Source organism: Dama dama, chromosome 28, assembly GCF_033118175.1.
Source record: "Dama dama isolate Ldn47 chromosome 28, ASM3311817v1, whole genome shotgun sequence".
Taxonomy (NCBI): domain Eukaryota; kingdom Metazoa; phylum Chordata; class Mammalia; order Artiodactyla; family Cervidae; genus Dama; species Dama dama.
Genome location: NC_083708.1, coordinates 4,171,696 through 4,192,957, shown reverse-complemented (window position 1 = coordinate 4,192,957; position 21,262 = coordinate 4,171,696).

The window sequence follows — 21,262 nt, the reverse complement described above, 5'->3', positions numbered from 1 at the left end:
TTTAGGATGGACTGATTGAATCTCCTTGCAGACCAACGGACTCTCAAGAGTCTTCTCCAACACCACAGTTCAAAAGCATCAATTTTTTGGTGCTCAGCTTTCTTCAGACTTAGCTCCATACCATTTCTATTCATTATTGAGCCCATATTTGCATTAAATGTTCCCTTGGTATCTCTAATTTTCTTGAAGAGACCTATAGTCTTTCCCATTCTATTTTTTTCCTGTGTTTCTTTGCATTGATCACTGAGGATTTTTTTTTTTTTTTTCTCTCCTTGCTATTCTTTCGAACTCTGCATTCAAATGGGCATGTCTTTCCTTTTCTCCTTTGCTTTTTGCTTCTCTTCTTTTCACAGCTATTTGTATGGTCTCCCCAGACAGCATTTTTCTTTTTTGCCTTTCTTTTTCTTGTGGATGGTCTTGATCCCTGTCTCCAATACAATATCATGAACCTCTGTCGATAGTTCATCAGGGACTCTGTCTATCAGATCTAGTCCCTTGAATCAATTTCTCACTTCTGCTGTATAATCGTACAGGATTTGATTTAGGTCATACCTGAATGATCTTGGGGTTTCCCCTAGTTTCTTCAATTTAAGTCTGAATTTGACAATAAGGGGTTAATGATCTGAGCCACAGTCAGCCCCTAGTCTTGTTGTGCTGACTGTATAGAGCTTCTCCATCTTTAGCTGCAAAGAATATAATCAATCTGACTGCAGTGTTGACCATCTGGTGATGTCCATATGTAGAGTATTCTCTAGTGTTGTTGGAAGAGGATGTTTGCTATGACCAGTGCTCTCTCTTGGCAAAATTCTACTAGCCTTTGCCCTGCTTCATTCTGTACTCCAAGGCCAAATTTGCCTGTTACTACAGATGTTTCTTGACTTCCTACTTTTCCATTCCAGTCCTTTACAATGGAAAGGACATATTTTTTGGGTGTTAGTGTTCCCTCCCTGGTAATTTTTGGCCTGAGACCCTCAGGTCTATGGGTTCTGTGCTGTGCTTAGTCACTCAGTCATGTCAGACTCTGCCTTCCCATGGTCTGAAGCCCCCAGTCTTCTCTGTCCATGGGGATTCTCCAGGCAAGAATAGTGGAGTGGTTTACCATATCCTCCTTCAGGGGATCTTCCAAACCCAGGGATTGAACCCAGGTCTCCTGCATTGCAGCAGATTCTTGACCTTCTGAGCCACAAGGGAAGCACAAGAATACTTGAGTGAGTTGCCTATCCATTCTCCAGGTGATCTTCCTAAGCCATGGATTGAACCAGAGACTTCTGCATTTGAGGCAGATTCTTTACCAGCTGGCTACCAAGGAAACCCAAGCTATGGCTCTATGGTTGGGTTAATGGCAAACTCCAAGAGGGTTTACACCAAGGAGGACCTTCCCAGACAGTCAGCACCCAGACATGTAATGCCAATACCCCATTGCCTGTGGTGAGTCCCAGCCAACCCATACCTCTATAGGACACCATTCAACACTAACATGTAGTTTTGGTTCAGGGTCCTTTGGAGTCACTGCTCGTTTCCTCTGAGTCTTGGTCCATGCAAGATTTTGTTCATGCCCTGCACGACTAGAGTCTGTTTCCCCTAGTCTTCTGGAAGTCTTGTGATCAAATCCTGCTGGCCTTCATGGTCAGATTCCCTGGTGGTTCACAATCCCTTTGTCAGGCCCCCAGACTGGGAAGCCCAATGTGGGGGTTCCAAGCTTCACAACAGTGGGAGAACTTCTTTGGTATTATTGTTCTCCAGTTTGTGAGTTACCCATCTGGTGGATATGGGATTTGATTTTGTCATGATTGTGCCTCTCCTACCTTCTCGCTGAGGCTTGTTCTTTGTCTTTGGATTTGGGATATCTTTTTTTTTTTTAGTAGGTTCCTCACTCCTTGGAAGAAAAAAATATGACCAACCTAGATAGCATATTGAAAAACAGAGACATTAATTTGCTGACAAAGTCCATCTAGTCAAAGCTACGGTTTTTCCAGTAGTCATGTATGGATGTGAGAGTTGGATCATAAAGGAAGTTGAGTGCCAAAGATTGATGCTTTTGAACTGTGGTGTTGGAGAAGACTCTTAAGAGTTCCTTGGGCTGCAAAGAAATCAAACCTGTTAATACTTATGGAAATAATTTCTGAATATAAATTGGAAGAACTGATGCTGAAGTTGAAGCTCCAATACTTTGGCCACCTGATGTGAAGAACTAACTTGTCAGAAAAGACCCTGATGCTGGGAAAGGTGGAAGGCAGGAGAAGAAGGGGATGATGGAGGATGAGATTGTAGGATGGCATCACCAACTTGATGGATATGAGTTTGAGTAAGCTCTGGGAGTTGGTGATAGACAGGGAAGCCTGGTGTGCTGCTGTTATCCATGGGGTCACAAACTGTTGGACTTGACTGTGCAACTGAACGGATACACAGACATACATATACGTATACAGACGGACACATATATTTCATATATGCATACACAGACACACTGATTTATCAATTTTCTTGACCTATTTGTCAGTTTCATTGGAAGGGCTGAACCTGAAGCTGAAGCTCCAATACTTTTGCCACCTGATGCAAATATCTGACTCATTGGAAAAGACCCTAATACTGGGAAAAGTTGAAGGCAGGAGAAGGAAAGGATGACAGAGGATGAGATGGTTGGATGGCATCACTGACTCAATTGACACGACTTTTAGCAAGCTCCTGGAGTTGGTGATGGACAGGGAAGCCTGGGATGCTGCAGTCCATGGGGTTGCAAAGAGCCAGAAATGACTGAGTGACTTAACTGAAAACTGAACTGAAGTGCCCTCCTGTGCATGGTTGTTGAAGAGCTAGTTGTGATTTTGGTGCTCTCGCAGGAGGAGATGTATGCACTTTCTTCTACTCCACCATCTTGAACTGGGAATCTGACACTTTATTTCTGACTTTATTTCTTAAAAAAAAAAAAAAAAAAAAGTGTATCATTCTCAGTCACATTATTATCTCCCCATCTGATATTTAAGTATTAGAATTTTTCAGAATTCAGCCCTGGGTACTATTATTCTCTAACTGTGGTCCTTAAGAAGTTATCTCTTCTATCTTCTCTCTTTGCTTGTCATCTATATCTCATGACTCTCAAATTTACATCTCCAGTACTATTATTTCTCCTATTATCTTTGGTTATAATATGCACAACCTCTTCCCTGTGTTCATTTGAATACATCACTATATCTTAAACTTAATGCATCTCAAGTTGAATTCACCATTACATCACCAAATTTCGTCCTTCACACAGTCTCCTCCTTCACTTCACCACGGATTGTTCCACTTTGTGCTGATTTTCAAAACGGTTCCCTCTCCTCCCTGTATAGCTAGCAGAGGCGAGAAACTTGTTTGCCACTGTGATGATTAATTTGAGTTGTCAACATGACCAATTCATGAAGAACCCAAATATTTATTCAAACTTTATTCTGGGTGTTTCTGTGAAGTGTTTTGGGTGAGATTACTGTTTAAGTCTGACAATTGGGTAAAACAGCTCTTTATGATATGAGTGAAAATCCTCCAGACAGTTAAAGTGCTAAGTAAAACAAAACTGACTCTGACACAAGTTAGGTAAAATTCTTTTTGGTTGAGAGCCTTATGGCTGGGACATTGCTTTTTTTCTGACCTTGGACTCAAAGTGAACATCTATTCTCCCAAGTCTTGAGCTTGCAGCCTTCAGAGTGGAACAATACCATTAGTCCTGCTGACCCTCACATCTTCAGACTCAGATGAGAAAAAAGTCATTCGCCGTCCTGGGTGTCCGGCTCATGCACTTGACTCATCTGCACACCATGGGACATATATGACTTATATGTCATAAAACTATGAAGTCTCACAAGCCCTACACACACACACACACACACACACATTATTATTATATATGTGTGTGTGTGTGTGTGTGTGTGTGTGTGTGTGTATGCGCATGTGTACATACCTATATGAAAATCTATTACCAATATGCATTCTGCTTCTTGAGGATTCTGACTAAAACAACCTTGTTTCCCATACTTTTTAGTCAGTATGATTTTTCATTCCACCCAATGAGAAGCATTTAAAAGAAGGTTTGAAGGTGGGAGCATAAACTTCATATTACCTAGTAGTAGTAGTTCAGTCACTCAGCTGTGTCCGACTCTGCCACCTCATGAACCCAGCACACTAGGCCTCCCTGTCCATCACCAACTCCCAGAGTCCACCCAAACCCATGTCCATCGAGTCGGTGATGCCATCCAACCATCTCATCCTCTGTCGTCCCCTTCTCCTCTTGCCCTCAATCTTTCCCAGCATCAGGGTCTTTTCAAATGAGTCAGCTCTTCGCATCAGGTGGCCAAAGTATAGGAGTTTCAGCTTTAACATCAGTCCTTCCAGTGAACATCCATGAATGTCTCCTCTAGGATAAACTGGTTGGATCTCCTTGCAGTCCAAGGGACTTTCAAGAGTCTTCTCCAATATCACAGTTCAAAAGCATTGATTCTTTGGCGCTCAGCTTTCATTATAGTCCAACTCTCACATTCATACATGACTACTGGAAAAACCATAGCCTTGACTAGACGGACCTTTGTTGACAAAGTAACATCTCTGCTTTTTAATATGCTGTCTAGATTGGTCATAACTTTCCTTCCCAGGAGTAACCATCCTTGAATCTCATATTACATAGCAGCAGCTAAGTGAGTTAAGAGTTTGGAAAGAAACAAAGGCCACCCAAAGAAGAATTAAGTAGAAGGTATTCACTCAGAGTTTCTTATAGCAAAAAAAGTCAGAAACCAGTCCTTACATTTGCCACAGATTTAAAGGCAGTCAAAGGAGTGGGGAAGCTTCCTAGTGGAAAAAAGGGAGTCTTCAGGTTTGCTCTGATTAAAAACTGTGAAATGTTAATTAGAGCTCTCAACTTTATTATTTTTCATTATGATCACATGGTTCATATGTGTTGTTCCTTATGATGACAGAAGTGTATCTTCTGTTTAGTTCTAGTAATTAATTGCACATAAATGAAGCTCAAAATTTCATTAAGTAGCTAATATCATTAACTTGTATATATCTTTTTTTAAATTAAAATTGTATAGCACTTCTCTTTCTAAAAAGTACTTTCAATATAAACAAACTGTGAAAATGGCACCTGTAAATATTTACTTGAGGGGACAAATGCAATTAATACATCTTGGAGTTTTGTTTTGTTTTTTTTTTAAAGATCCAAAACCAATTCCACCTTAAAGGAAATATATATGCAAACTTTAGAAAATAGAAGAAACATATATCTGTTGGCAATCTTAGTTATAAAGGTTTCTAGTGTATATCCATCTAGGGACTGTGGGGAGAGGCTGCATTAGAGTTGCTCCTAATATTCCTTGTTACACCTCTGCTCCCAGGCAACTCAATTTTAGAAGTGATCCTGGTTCTCTCGTTTTGAAATCTAGGCTGTTTTGCTGGAGTTTTCACTTTTCTAAATTTAATTGTAAGGTATTTTTGATATATAGCTTGATAAAACAAATGAAAAATGTGATATTACATTGCCTTTCTATGTAATGCATTAGGGACTATAGCTGTAATCCTTCATGTTGTGATCTAATCTTGAAGAAAAACTAAATCAGAACAAGAAGAAATAGAGATAATTAATTCACCAGCGCATGGCAGAGCAAAGCAAGTACTCTTACACCATGTACCATAATAAGGATATCAAACAATTTAGGATCAAAGAAAAGTATTATGGCATTAGATCATTCAGGTTTCACAAGATATGAAGGCTTTATAATATATATCAGAAAAAACATAAACACTATTATATCTTGAGATATAATACTGACTATAATCTCAGGATCTTTATTTTAAACTATTTTAGCTAAATTTGTTCATGTTTTCTTAAGCACATCATTATATATAACTTGATCGATATGTTAATTAAATTGACTTTTACTTTTCCCATACAGACAAAAAAATACTACCAAGTTAAAAACCTTAGAAAACTCTTTCTTCTTATGAGTTTTGCATAAAATAGTAATAGAAATAATAATATTAATAATTCACTTACATAAAGTGCTTAATAAGTGCCTGGTATATTTAAACAGTTTACATGTCTTAAGTCATTTAATATACCACACAACTTACACAAAGTTGACCAATTCCATCTTAAGTTATGAGAAATTATATCATCATAGCAGATTTTATTAACTAGTTACTTAAAGATATAAAAACTAAAGATGTCCTAAATCTTATTGATGAAGCAAAATATTTGCATATTATTTGGTTCTTCTACGAAGTGAAAGTGAAAGCGTTATTTGTTCAGCCGTGTCCAACTCTTTGAGACCCCATGGACTGTAGCCCACCAGGCTTCTCTGTCCACGGAATTCTCCACGGAAGAATACTGAAGTGGGTTGCCTTCTCCATGGGATCTTCTGATCTAGGGATTGAACCTGGACCTCCTGTATTGAAGGCAAATTCTTTACCATCTGAGCCACCAGAAGAAGCCATATTGGTGGCTCTTAATTGGATGGCTGGAGTCTATTTAGTCTCCTTGTCTTTCAGTTAGTATCTGGTGCTGCCCGCGGATTCCCGCCCCTGGTTTGGACACTGGGTCCAAAGGGCAAGCGACCTATGTGCCAACACAGTGCAGCATGCCTAAGATGAAGAGTGTGTGAGTGTGTGTGTGTGAGTGTGTGTGTGTGTCAAGTCGCTTCGGTTCTGTCTGACTCTTTGTGACCCTATGGACTGTAGCCTACCAGTTTCCTCTGTCAAAGGGATTTTCCAGGCAAGACTACTGGAGCATGCCCTCTCCAAAACTATTCTATGATCTAGTAATATATGTGTGGGTATTTATCAATCAGAATCTTGAAAAGATATATGCACAATCATGTTAATTGTAGCACTATTTATATCTGCCAAGATGGTGGGAACACAGGTATATACCAGTAATGGATGAATACAAATTTAGTATATACCTTGTAAAAGAAGATGATTCTACAATAAGCAATAGCATGTATGGAATTTTTTGACATTATGAAAAGCAAAATAGATCAGTCACAGAAAGAAACATATTGCATGATTCTGCTTACTGTGAAGTATCTAAAATAGTCAAGTTCATAGTATCAAAGGGGAAATGGTAGTTGTCAATGGCTGGTGTGAGAGGGAAAAGTAAAATCAATAATCAACAGGCACAAAATTTCAATCAAACAAAATAAATAAGCTCTAACATTCTGCCACACATGTATCTGTAGTGAATATAATACACACATATAAGTTTATCTTAAGCATATACATGAATATATTGCATATATTTTGCATTTCTATATATACTTGAAAATTATTTAATATAACTCGTGATATGCTTGTATCTCTTCCTGAGGAAGAAAATTCTGTATGTGATTTAGAAGTATGTTGATTTATTGTATGGTTTTTATAAATGACCTGAATTACCTGGCCAGATTTATGATAATTAGAAATTCAGGTTGATAAAAATTGAACCATACATAACTCACTTGTTTCATAAATAGATTTCAGTCATTCATTTATTTATGAACTCATTTGCTAATAAATATGTAGGTATCTACTATATGAAATACACTATTTTAAGTGTTGGAAAAGACTAGAGATCTCTTCAAGAAAATGAGAGATACCAAGGGAATATTTCATACAAAGATGGGTACAATAAAGGACAGAAACACTTTGGACCTAACAGAAGCAGAGGATATTGAGAAGAAGAAGCAAACATACACAGAAAAACTATACAAAAAAAGATTTTAAGACTCAGATATCCATCATGGTATGATCACTCACCTATAGCCAGGCATTCTGAAGTTCTAAGTCAAGTGGGCCTTTGGAAGCATCACTACGAACAAAGCTAGTGGAGGTGAAGGAATTCCAGAGGAGCTATTTAAAAACCTAAAATATGATACTCCTAAAGTGCTGCACTCAATATGCCAGCAAATTTGGAAAGCTAAGCACTGGCCACAGGACTGGAAAATGTCAGTTTTCATTCCAATCCTAAAGAAAGGCAGTGCCAAAGAATGCTCAAACTACTGCACAATTGCACTCATCTCACATGCTAGCAAAGTAATGCTCAACATTCTCCAAGTTAGGCTTCAACAGTACATGAACTGAGAACATCCAGATGTTCAAGCTGGGTTTAGAAAAAGGTGAAGGAACAAGAAGTCAAATTGCCAACATCCACTGTATCATAGAAAAAGCAAATAATTTCAAAAAAATCTACCTCTGCTTCAGTGACTATGCTAAGCCTTTGACTGTGTGGATCACAGCAAACTGTGGAAATTTCTTAAAGAGATGGCAATACCAAACCACCTAACCTGCCTCCTATGAAACCTGTATGCAGGTCAAGAGGCAACAGTTAGAACCAGACATGGAACAATGGACTGGCTCAAAATTGGGAAAGGAGTATTGTCAAGGCTGTATATTGTCAGCCTGCTTATTTAACTTATATGCAGAGTACATCATGAGAAACGCTGGGCTGGATGAAACACAAGCTGTTTCATCAAGATTGCCAGGAGAAATATCAATAATCTCAGACATGCAGATGAATGAAACCACCCTTATGGCAGAAAACAGAGAGGAACTAAAGAGCCTCTTGATGATAGTGAAAGAGAAGAGTGAAAAAGCTGGCTTAAAACTCGACATTCAGAAAACTAAAATCATGGCTTCCAGTCCCATCACTTCATGGCAAATAGCTGGGGAAACAAGGAAAGCAGCAAAAAACTGTTTTCTTGGGCTCAAAATCACTGGAGATGGTGACTGAAGCCATGAAATTAAGACATTTGCTCCTTGGAAGAAAAGCTATAACAAACTTAGGCATTGTATTAAAAAGCAGAGACATTACTTTGCCAAAAAAGATCCATACAGTCAAAGCTCTGGTTTTCCATTAGTCATGTATGGATGTGAGAGTTGGATCATAAAGAAAGCTGAGCACTGAAGAATTGATACTTTTGAACTGTGGTGTTGGAGAAGACTCTTGAAATTCCCTTGGGCTGCAAGGTGATCAAACCAATCAATTCTAAAGGGAATCAACACTGAATATTCTTTGGAAGTACTGATGCTGAAGCTGAAGCTCCGATACTTTGGCCACCCGATGAGAAGAACTGACTGATGCTGGGAAAGATTGAAGGTAGGAGGAGAAAGGGACAACAGAGCACCAAATGGTTGGATCACATCACCAACTCAATGGACATGAGTTTGGGCAAGCTCTGGGAGTTCGTGAAGGACAGGGAAGCCTGGGGTGCTGCAGCCCATGGAGTTGCAGAGAGTCAGACATGACTGAGTGATTTAACAGCAAATTTTAAATATTAAAAAAAAAAAAAACTAGTTGTTAAAAGTAAACTCATAACTAAAATATAAAATGAATACTAATTAAAGATTTACTTAACTCACCAATTAATGAGCCAACCATTAAGATGTTAAAACTGATTCAAAGGAGAATTCAAGATATATATGCACCTGTGCACATGCACATATACACATGAATATTCAACAATATGAAATGAGTGTATGAATTAATGCAAAACTGATGCATATTTCACAGTGTGATTATCAGCTGTGTCTCCACTGGACACAAATTCAATTTCCACACAAAAGAATCATTTACACTGATATAAATATTCAATTATTTGTAGAGTTGTAAAATAATGAAAGAGTAAGACATCTCTTAGTAGAACAACTCAATGAAATGAGCAAAAAAAAAAAAAAAAAAGATGAAACATATTTCAGATGTGCTAGCCAGGATGCACAATAACCATTTATTCTCATTTATAAGTTTTCCACACTTTTTTCTGAAACAAGCTTTGAGTATATAGCAATGAACAAAATTAGACAAAAACCTTTGTCCTCATGGAGTTTAGATGCCAAGATTAAAATGTTTCTACAGTATATTTTACAACCTAAAAAATCAGAAAATAAACAAAATAAACACAACATACACAGATAGCATGTTCACTATATGGAGCAAATAGATTTAGAAATGTCTATTTCCTTTTTGGGCTTTCCAGGTGGCACTAATGATAAAGAACTAACCTGCCAATGCAGGAGGTGTAAGAGACTCAGGTTTGATCCCTGGGTTGGGAAGGTCTCCTGAAGGAGGGCGTGGCAACCCATTCCTGTATTCTTGCTTGGAGAATCCCATGGACAAAGGAGGCTGGCAGGCTACAGTCCATAGGGTCCCAGAAAGCTGGACTGAAGTGACTTAGCACTGCATATTTTCCTTTTAATGTGCATGGGACACTGTGATATTTCAAGAGTTACTACTAAATGTTTGCCATTTGTTTTCCAATTTATTCCAGATTGGCAAAACACACAAAAATATTCCTGTCATTTTAGAGCAGAGTTAAAATTGGAAGATTGGAAGTGAAAAACATAGTTTTCATAACATATGTGTAATTATACAGATTTTCATATGTTTCTTAATTTTGTGAAATATTTTTTTCAAATTAGTCTACTGAAGAAAATATTTAAAACACAGCCTCTTAGAAAAGTATTTAAATTCATAGTCACACTGTTAAATCCCAGCTGTGAGACACTGGGGATGTTACTTCGGGACTCAGTTTCTTCACCTATCAAATTGGGTTAATTGTCATCTTTTATAGATGCTCTGAGGTTTAGATAATTTAAGCACTTGAAGAAAGATTGTTTGATAGTTTATGATCATTACAATTTCCTCTATTTTTTTTTTCCTTCTGTTATCTACCTAAACAAAAAATTTCATTAAGTGCAGGGACCACTTCCACACAATCTGGAAACTCTTTTAACATGGAAGTTGTTTTTTTTCTTTTCCTTAAAATTAAATTTTAACCATCATGCCTCAAAATTACTCTTTCAACTTGTATGTTCTTGTATATATTTATTTGGATTCCCATTCATGGTCCATTCCTATAGTTTGCAACAGTAGCGATAAATTTCCATTGGTATTTATTCATGCTACAATTACCTATACTTATATGTAACTGGTTAAAACAATTAAACTTTACTCTGGTGTCACATATTTTAATTGTTAATTTCCAAATGTTCCTCCCTTTAAGCCCTTTTATTTTAGCTTATTAGTTTCATTTAGGTTAAATAAACTCACAAAAAGCCTAAAGTTGCCTACATTGCTATTGTCCTGAAGAAGAAGTAGCATTATTATTCAGAAATAGTTTTTTTTGGTTGTTGTTGTTTTGTTTTTACTTTCAACAATTTTATATATTGTTTCAAATGTAACTTTATTACCATATATAAATCCAAGTTAATTGAATGTTAAAAAATTTTAAGTGGTAAATTTGTGTAAAGAAAGGTTGATTTTAGTGCTTTAAAACATGGTATCATTTTTCTATTTTAAGGGAAAAAAATAGGTTTAGAAAAACCTTTGTTACTGACTTATTTTGATTATTAACTATGTCTCATGGAATACAAATAAGCTATTAAAAAGCAAAGTATAACTTTTTTCTAGGTTTACAATAGAAAAAATTACTATACATTAGATATATAGTACTACTAAATACAGTGCTTCCTTTGATTCATAAACCAACTTGTGAGTTTCTAAGAGAAAGAATTTTGCATTAATACCTGGGATTTGGAGTAATGTTCAAAAGAATTAAGACATCAGTTCATATAACAGACACTGAAAGCACTGAATATAATGGAGCTGTTTTGCACAAAAGCTGGATATGGTCTGTAATAATGGTATATTTGTTAAGGTTCTCCAGAGAAGCAAAACATGCATGCATATGTACACACACACACAGTCCACCCTCCCTATCCCTGGGTATTTCATCCACATACTGCAGTAAGTTCTAAATAGCAAAACTTGAATATGTTGAATGGCAATTATCTACATGGCATTTACATTGATTTATATAGCAGCTACATTGTATTGGGGATTATAAATAACACAGAGATGATTTGAAGTGTATGGAAGGATGTATAAGTTATATGTGAATACTATACTCTTTTTCTGTAAGCAACTTGAGCATATGCAGATTTTTGTATCCTTGGTTTTCCTAGAGCCAATTCCCCATGGATCTTGAGGGATGGAAAGATGACTTTCTCTCTCTCTCTCTACATATATATGTGTGTATATGTATGTGTGTGTGTGTGTATATATGTGTGTATATATATATATGTGTGTGTGTGTATGTGTGTATATGTATGTGTGCACACGTGCATATGTGTGTGTATGTATATGTATGTGTGTGTATATGTGTGTGTGTATGTGTGTGTGTCTGTGTGTGTGTCTGTGTGCAAGCTGGAGTGGAGACCTGGGGAAGCTGGTGTGTAGTCTAGTCTGAGTCCCAAGCTGTGACTATGCTGTATACAGGGACCATATACTGTAATCCTCAGTCAGGAGCAGGAAAGGACCAGAGTCTGTCTCATCAGGCAAGCCTTCCTCTGCCTGCACTATTCAGACCTCATTAGACTGGATTATCCCCACTCCCACCTGCTTTACTCCAGTGTACAACTCACTTGCCAACCTCTCCTATACATGCTTACTGTCAATAGATACATTAACCATCATAAATCAAATCTTTAATTATTTTAAAGAAAATGCTGCTGGAGCTCACAGTCTTTGAACTATGACATATGAACATTAACATTTGAACATCAACATTTATTTTAATGTCTTTGAATATTAACATTTATTAAGTGTAAACTTTCTTTTTTTTTCTTCCCAGTGAAGGAACAAATTCTCTGACTAATAAGAGGCAGTATCTGGAGCAGAATCTAGTTCTATGATTTTCTCATGAACTCTTGTTCATTTACAATATATTGCCTCTAAGAAAATTATTTTTGATGCAGAGACTTTTAAAGGAATTTATGATGAAAAGTGGCTGATAACATGTATCCTTGTACATAGGTCTTTCAGGTGGTGCTAGTGGTAAAGAATCCGCCTACCAATGCAAGAGATATAAGTGATGTGGTTTCGATCCCTGGGTTAGGAAGATCCCTTGGAGGAGGGCACAGAAATGCACTGCTGTATTTTCACCTGGAGAATCCCATGAACAGAGGAGCCTGGTAGGATACGATCTATAGGGTCACAAAGAATTGGACAAGACTGACGCACCTTAGCACGCATGCATACATCCTTGTACGTTTTCATGCCATTACATATAAAATAAAGGCAAATAGTTGTACTGATTTCAAAGGTTGAAGATTAAAAGAGTAAACATATAAAATGCTTGACTTGGAGCCTGATGCAGATCATGCCTTCAATAAATGATAACTCTGACATATTTAAGATATTATTTCACTCTATACTGAAATTTCTATTTTTCTCTTTCTTCTCATTTTCTCCAGCAAAATAAATTATCATTCATACTACTAGTACATTTCATCAATGTGAATCCTAAATGAGACTTCTCAGAGTTGCTTACATACCCTAATTCCTCTTTTTGTTGTTGCTCAGTTCAGTCTCTCAGTCAGATCCAACACTTTGTGACCCCATGGACTGCAGCACACCAGGCTTCTTTGTCCATCACCAACTCCTGGAGCTTACACAAGCTCATGCCCATCAAGTCGGTGATGCCATCCAACCATCTCATCCTCCATCGTCCCCTTCTCCTCCTGCCTTCAATCTTCCCCAGCATAAACGTCTGTTCCAGTGAGTCAGTTCTTTGCATCAGGTGGACAAATATTGGAGCTTCAGCTTCAGCATCAGTTCTTCCAATTAATATTCAGGACTGATTTCCTTTAGGATTGACTAGTTTGATCTCCTTGAAGCCCAAGGAAATTTCAAGAGTCTTCTCCAACACCACAGTTCAAAAAGCATCAATTCTTTGGTGCTCAGCTTTCTTTATGATCCAACTCTCACATCCATACATGACTATTGGAAAAGCCATAGCTTTGACTAGACGGACTTGGTTGGCAAAGTAGTGTCTTTGATTTTTAAAATGCTGTCCAGGTTGGTCATACCTTTATTTCCCAGGAGTAAGCATCTTTTAATTTCATGGCTATAGTCACCTTCTGCAGTGATTTTGGAGCCCGAGAAAATAAAAGTCTGTCCCTGTTTCCTTTGTTTCCTGTCTATTAGCCATGAAGTGATGGGACCAAATGCCATGATCTTAGTTTTCTGAATGTTGAGTTTTAAGCCAGCTTTTTCACTCTCCTCTTTAACTTTCATCAAGAGGACCTTTATTTCCTTTTTGCTTTCTGCCACAAGTGTGTGTCATCTGAATATCTTAGGTTATTGATATTTCTCCCGACAATCTTGATTCCAGCTTGTGCTTCATCGAGCCAGCATTTCAAATGATGTACTTCGCATGTAAATTTTCTATGGACCTTAAAATCACCATATTTAAAAGTGGCTTAATAACTGTGGGGATTAGCATTGAACCTTTGTCAAACTACAGGCCAAATAGCTTAGAAGTAGATATATTTATACAGAAATGAAATATGTACTTTCACATACAGAATGTGTACATCTATATGTAGATTTCTTTACATTTGTAGGCAGGTTATGGAGTTGATCTTATCTGTCATATTTTACAAAATTTAAATGAGAAGCTTTTTCTCTGTGCTGGGGATTTTAATATATATCATCTCATTTAATGGTTCCAGCATCCTTATGCCTTAATCATTCCTTCTTTCCTCCATCCTATCCTTCCATCCTTTTCTTTTCTATTTTCCATCCTTCTACCCCTGTTGGTGGTGATAGTTTAGTTACTAAGTCATGTTCACCACTTGCAACTCTGTGGACTGTAGCCTATCAGGCTCCTCTGTCCATGGGATTCTCCAGGCAAGAGTACTGGAGTGAGTTGCCATTTCCTTCTCCAGCAGATCTTCCTGACCCAGGGATCAAACCCAGATCTCCTGCATTGCAGGCAGACTCTTTACTGATTGAGCTATGAGGGAAGACCTCTACTCCTGTTCTCCTGTTGTTCTTCTATAAGTATTCTTCAAACTTAATATGCAAAAGAATGCATAATATATATATAGCTTTAGACTATTGCCTAAAATTCCTACAATTAAAATTACTCTGAATTATATTTATTTTCTGATTTTGTATCTGTAGATGTACTTATATGTTAGGATGGATAACTATAGGTAGAAATGTCTAGGAGTGCTGGGGGAAGTTAAGGATAAATTTTTCAGAAATGGCAGTTTCAAACTATATCATCTTGGATAAATTATTTGATCTTTCTGACACCAATTTTGTTCATTTTTAGATTGAAAACAATAATATCCACCTGGGATCCCTAAATAACAGCTGAAAACAATTTATCTGATATAGTTTCAGGCATGCTGTTTTCGCTACATGCCAAGTTATGAAAACTCTGCCTATGAGACTGTGTGATAAAGTATATGCAGAAGCATGTAAATGGCAGATGAAAAAATCAAATAGAAGGTTAGGCTGTTAATTCTAGGTAAACGAAAGTTGAATAAAGTCTGATTTTCTGTAATGAGAGTAACACTCTTTCCCTCCCAGCATTGCAACCTTAATCATAAGGAGCACTGGTCATCTTTTGCTTTCTAATGTCTTCTGAATGTAGGACACAACTGCAACTCTCTCACACACATACACACATTCACAAATACATGTAATGAGCATACATTAAAAGTTAGTTTTAATGAAAACTTTTGTTTTATTTAAATTGAAATTATTTACATAATAGAGGAAAATTTCTCTCTAGAAAATAAAAATATATACCATTAGTAGGAAAATAAGCAGACATGTTATTTTCTTACAGCTTTTTTATGTAATGGCATGCATAATATAGTCTTATGGCAAAAATTAAAGAAACAGAGTCTATTTACTGTTTATCAATTTCATTGCCTGGCTCCCAAAATACAGTTGTAATCTTTGTATGTGAGAAGTTAAAAACATATCCTTAAGGAATTGGTAAGAAAATGTCTCTTAATAAAACATTAACTTTAAAGTATTTTAAGTGCCGTCAGAGAATGCTCTGAAGTTCAGGTCCAAAGAAAGGAAGAGAAAAAAATGGAGAGTATATGGATCATTACATATTGTACCACATTTCCCAATGGAATAAAAAAATAAATAAATGAAGTAATTGACTTGAGTAATATTACTTTCAAACCAAACACACACACACAAACACACACACACACACACACACATACACACACACCTTGCTTTTGTAATAACGATAAATGACACACTTCAAATTTTATCACTAAAAAATTCAGACTATCAGAGATGAGTGTTTGCAAGAGTAAAACAAACCAAGAAAAAAAAATTAACATAGGATTAGAAATAAAAATCTTGTACTGTCCATTAGAAAAATGAAGGGAACTAATGTCTTTCCTGCAAGAAAATGATTTTCAGTCTATCACTTTGCACTATCAAATATATACATTAAAAAGTAAATCTAATGCTACTTTCTGATTTTTGAGCTTTTAACATATGTGTCTCCAACTCACCCTTGCTGGGAGACCTACTATAAAATAATAATCACCAAAATGAAGGATCACACTGAAAAACAGTATATGGGAGCCAGCAAACACGGATCCCACAGAGAAGTAAGGCAAGAGGAATAGGCAGCTTAATTCAGATAGGAAATTCCAGAAGGACAGCTGGGCTTCCATCTGGAACAAAGTCATTTCATATTGCTGAGATCCCAGATGGAAATCTATGGGGAAGAAACAAACAGGTGAACAAAAATGGAATTACTTATTAGATTTCATCATATTGACAAAGGTTTTATATTAAGCTCAAGCACTTTGATGAAAAATGATAAATTGGACATCATCAAAGTAAAGATCTGCTTTTAAAAGGTCCCCTTCAGAGAGTAAAAACTTAGACTGGGAGAAAACATTTGCACATCATATATTTAGCAGAGTATTTGTATCTAGATGATGTAAAATGTTGTCAAATTTCAATAAGAATACAAGCAACTATGTTAACAGTAAGCAAAAGATTTGAACAACTGCCAAAGAAGATGTAGAGATGAAAGATAAGTATTGAAAAGATGCTCAAGATTATTAGTAATAAATTACAATGGCACACATGTTAGAACAACTCAAATGAAAAAGACTGCCCATACCAAATGTTGGACAGTGTTTGGAATAATTGAAACCTCAAAAACTGTTGACAGTAATGTATAATGGTAAAAAAAAAAAATTAGTTTCTTAAAAAGTTATTCAGATATGACCAATAAAAATGCATATCCACAGAAGTCTTGTAGTTGAATGTTTATGGCAACTTTACTTATAATAGGCAATACTTATAATATTATACTTATAATAGACAATACCTGAAAACAACAGCAATATTCAGTGACAGGAGAATGGATAAGCAAATCGTGGTATATCCATAGGATGGAGTACTATTCAATAGAGTTACACATGGTAAAAGTATACAAGATACTTGCAAAATGGACAGATGCTACTATATCTGAAAGTCTACTAAAAGAAAAAATCAGTAAAATTCAATGTAGACTTTGGGTGACAGCTTTGACATATTGTATATTTCTATAGCTATAGCAAGATAAATGTAAACAAATTAGAAGTTAGTGATGTTTCTTGGGTCCACCAGGAAACTGCAGTTATAGGGCAAACTGCCACCCTGAAATCTGAAGAGATAGGTGAATAGTGAGAGTCATAGCAGAGATGTCTTCTTTAGAGCAGAAACCACTGGAGACATAAATTGGTAAGAACACTTAAATGGGAATTTCAGTGAATTGCTGAAGGTTGAATATGGGCTCATTTGAGAAGTAGAAACTCCTAGGAACTGCAGTCTCATGTGGGTCCCCACGCTTTCATGAGTTGTATCTCTAGGAGAACCACTGCATTTTTACACAATCAGAATGATCCCAGGGACCCAGGCAGGAGGACGGCAACACAAATCCTTTTGAAGTAAGCCCAGACCTTTTTTATAATAAAGGCTTCCTCTCCACAGTGAGGGTGTGTGTGTGTGTGTGTGTGTGTGTGTTTCTTAAGCTGAGGAAAACCTAATGAGCTTAAAAATATATCAGTAGAAACTTCCCAAATTAAATAGAAATAGAATATCAAATAACTGTAGGACGATTTCAAAAACTTTGGCATATGTTTTGGAATATCAAAGGAGAAGAAAGTGCAGAACTGAATAAATATTTGAGGAAGTAATAACTGAGATCTTCCCCAAATTGATGACAGCCAATAAACCACATATTTAGGAAGTTCAGAGCACACTAACAATATAAATACTATAAACAGAAACAAAATACCTCTACCTAGGCATTGCTATATTCAAACTACAGAAAATGATATAGAGAAATTTTAATGAAGCAAAACATCTTACCTTTAGAAGAAAATGGATAAGAAGTACTTTTTCAACAACAACCAAACAAACCAAAAGAGAGTTCAGTGATATTTTTAAAGAGTTAAGGGGGAAAAACATTTTAAACTAGAATTGTATACCCTGTGAAAATGTACTTTAAAAGTGAGAGATAAAGAAGAGAGAAAACCAAATTCTTGTTGATTTTTCAGACTAACAAAAATGAGGGAAATCAACATAGGCAGACTTGCCACAGAAGAATATTAAAAGGAACTTTGTTAGGGAGAGTGAAATATTTTAGGCAAAGAAAGGGAGTAGGTGAAAAAATAAAGTAAAATTTAAGTCTCATTTTTCTTCTTCTAAACTTATGTAAATGACTGTTCAAAATAACAATAATCACAATATATTTGGTGATATGGATAAGTGAGTGCATGATACCAGTGCTGCAAGGGGCAGGAGAGAGGACTTGGAACTACTCTGCTAAAAGGTACAGGTGCTACAAGTGAAGAATGTGTGCATGCTTCAGTATATCTGATTCTTGCAACCCTATGGACTGTGACCTGCCCAGCTCCTCTGTCCATGGGGTTCTCCAGGCAAGAATACTGGAGTGGGTTGCTATGCCCTCCTTCAGGGGATCTTCCAGACCCAGGGGCTGAACCCACATCTCTTTATATCTCGCGCATTGGCAGACAGGTTCTTTACCATTAGAGTCACTTGGGAAGCCCACAAGTGAATCCTGCTATATAAAGGTGAAACTGGATTCACTGAAAAAAGTAGATTGTAAACATTGGGGCAAGGAATGTAATTTATTACAAGAAGTACAGTTGACATGCTAAAAGTTGAGACAAGAGTTATATAATAAAACCAGACAACTTAGAAAAAGAGGCCTCTGAAAATGATTGAAACGTAATTATGAAAATGAGAGTTTATCAGGACAGAAGAAAAAAATTGGATCATTTAGATGTTGTCTACAAGAAGCCCACTTTAATATAAAGACAAAGGTAAAACTAAAGAGATAGAAGTTATATTACACTGTGATTAATCAAAAGAAATCTGGGGTGGCTATATTAAGTACAAATAAGGTTTTAGAACAAAGGAAATTATCAGAAATAATTGTATTAGATAATAAAAAAGGTGATACTAGATAAGAAAGGATTAAATTCTCTTAGAAGATGTAATAATCCAAAATGCACATTCCTAATAACAGTGTATCAAAGTATTTTGGTAATAACTGATAAAAATCAAAGGAGAAATAGTGACATCACTATTACAGTGGATATCCCTGTCAATAATTGATTAGCCAAAGAGGCAGAAACCTAATAAAGATAGCAATGACCATTTCAGCACTATAAATCAGTTTGATCCAATTGTCATTGATAGAAAACCCACCCAACAATTGAAGACACATTCTTTCTGGGTACACAGGCAACATTTCATAAAATATACCACATTCTAGGGCCTAAAAACACACAAAAACATATTTCTAAAAGTGAAATCTTGCAAAGCATGTTCTCAAAATAAAGTGGAATAGAACTAGGATGCAATAATCACAAAGATAGGTGAAAAGTATCCAAGTGTGTAGAAATTTAACATCATTTTTTATCAAAGAAGAAGTCTTAATACAATTTTAAGAAATTACTTTGAATTAAATGAAAATAGACTTCATAAATATTTATTGGATGCAACAAAAACAATGCACAGGGGAAAAAAATCCGAGCATTTAAATGTATATAGTGAAAGCAGAAAATAATCTATAATCAGTAACTTAAGTTTTCGCCTTGGGACATTAGAAAAAAAAGAATATTAGCCAACATAAGCAAAGAGAAAAAAGGGGGGTTGAGTAAAAATTAGAATAGACAATAATTAGAGCAGATATTATTAAAATATTAGTAAAATTATATCAGATAATAATAAAATTAAAAGCAGAAAAAGTCAGCAACAATACCAACTGCTAGCAAGGATGCAGAGCAATGAGAATTCTCATTCATTGCCGACAGGAATGAAGTATGGGGCCACCACTCTGGAAAATATTTTGGCAGGTTTTTTTTGTTTTTTTCCTGTTTTTTCCTTAATAAAACTAAAAAGAATATGCCTTGCCTGTGCAGAAGACACAGGAGACAGGGTTCAGTCCTTTGGTTGGAAGATCCCCTGGAGAAGGAAATGGCAAGCTGCTTCAATATTCTTGCCTGGAAAATCCCAGGGACAGATGAGACTTTTGGGCTACAGTCCAAGGGCTCACAAATAGACATGACTGAGCCCAGTAGCACAGTACTACATTCTAAAAAACACAGCACGAAAGTAAAAGGCAGGGGTGTGGGGATGGAAAACAGTCATTTTAGTCAGAGAAACCTGACAAACACTAGCTGTAGCCAGGGGGCCAAGATTAATAACAGTAATAGGTATAATGACACGTTACCTTCAAAATGATGTGATGAAAATGGCACTTCAGCTCTGTGATCCTTCTTCCAAAAACATGCTATTCCAGTCTAGACATGAAATAAACATCATGCAAATCCCAACTGAGGGGCAGTCTACAAAATACTTGGCAGGTTCTCTTGAAAAATGCCAAGGTCATCAAAAATAAGGCAAAAATCTGAGAAGCAGTCACAACCAAGAGGAGACTAAGAAAATGTGATTACCTTATGTAACTCGGGAGCCTGAAAAGATCATGGGGGGAAAACAGAAAACAAACAAACAAACAACAACAACAAAAAAAACACGAGGTTAAAAACTGAGGACTTTGAAATAAAATAGAGACTGACTAACTGAAGTTAATTGACTAATGTGAGATGTTAAAAATAGAGTAGCCTGGAAACTTACATTACCTAATGTAGACAGCCAGTGGGAATTGGCTATATGCCTCAGGGAACTCAAACCTGGGATCTGTAACAACCCAGGGGGTGGGATGGGGAGGCTGATGGAAGGACGGTTCAAGAGGAAGGGGACATATGTATCCCTACAGCTGATTCATGTTGCTGTTTGGCAGAAACCAACACAATTTCATAAAGCAATTATCCTTCAATTAATATATATATAAATATATAAATAATATATTTAAATATATTTAATATATATTTATAATTA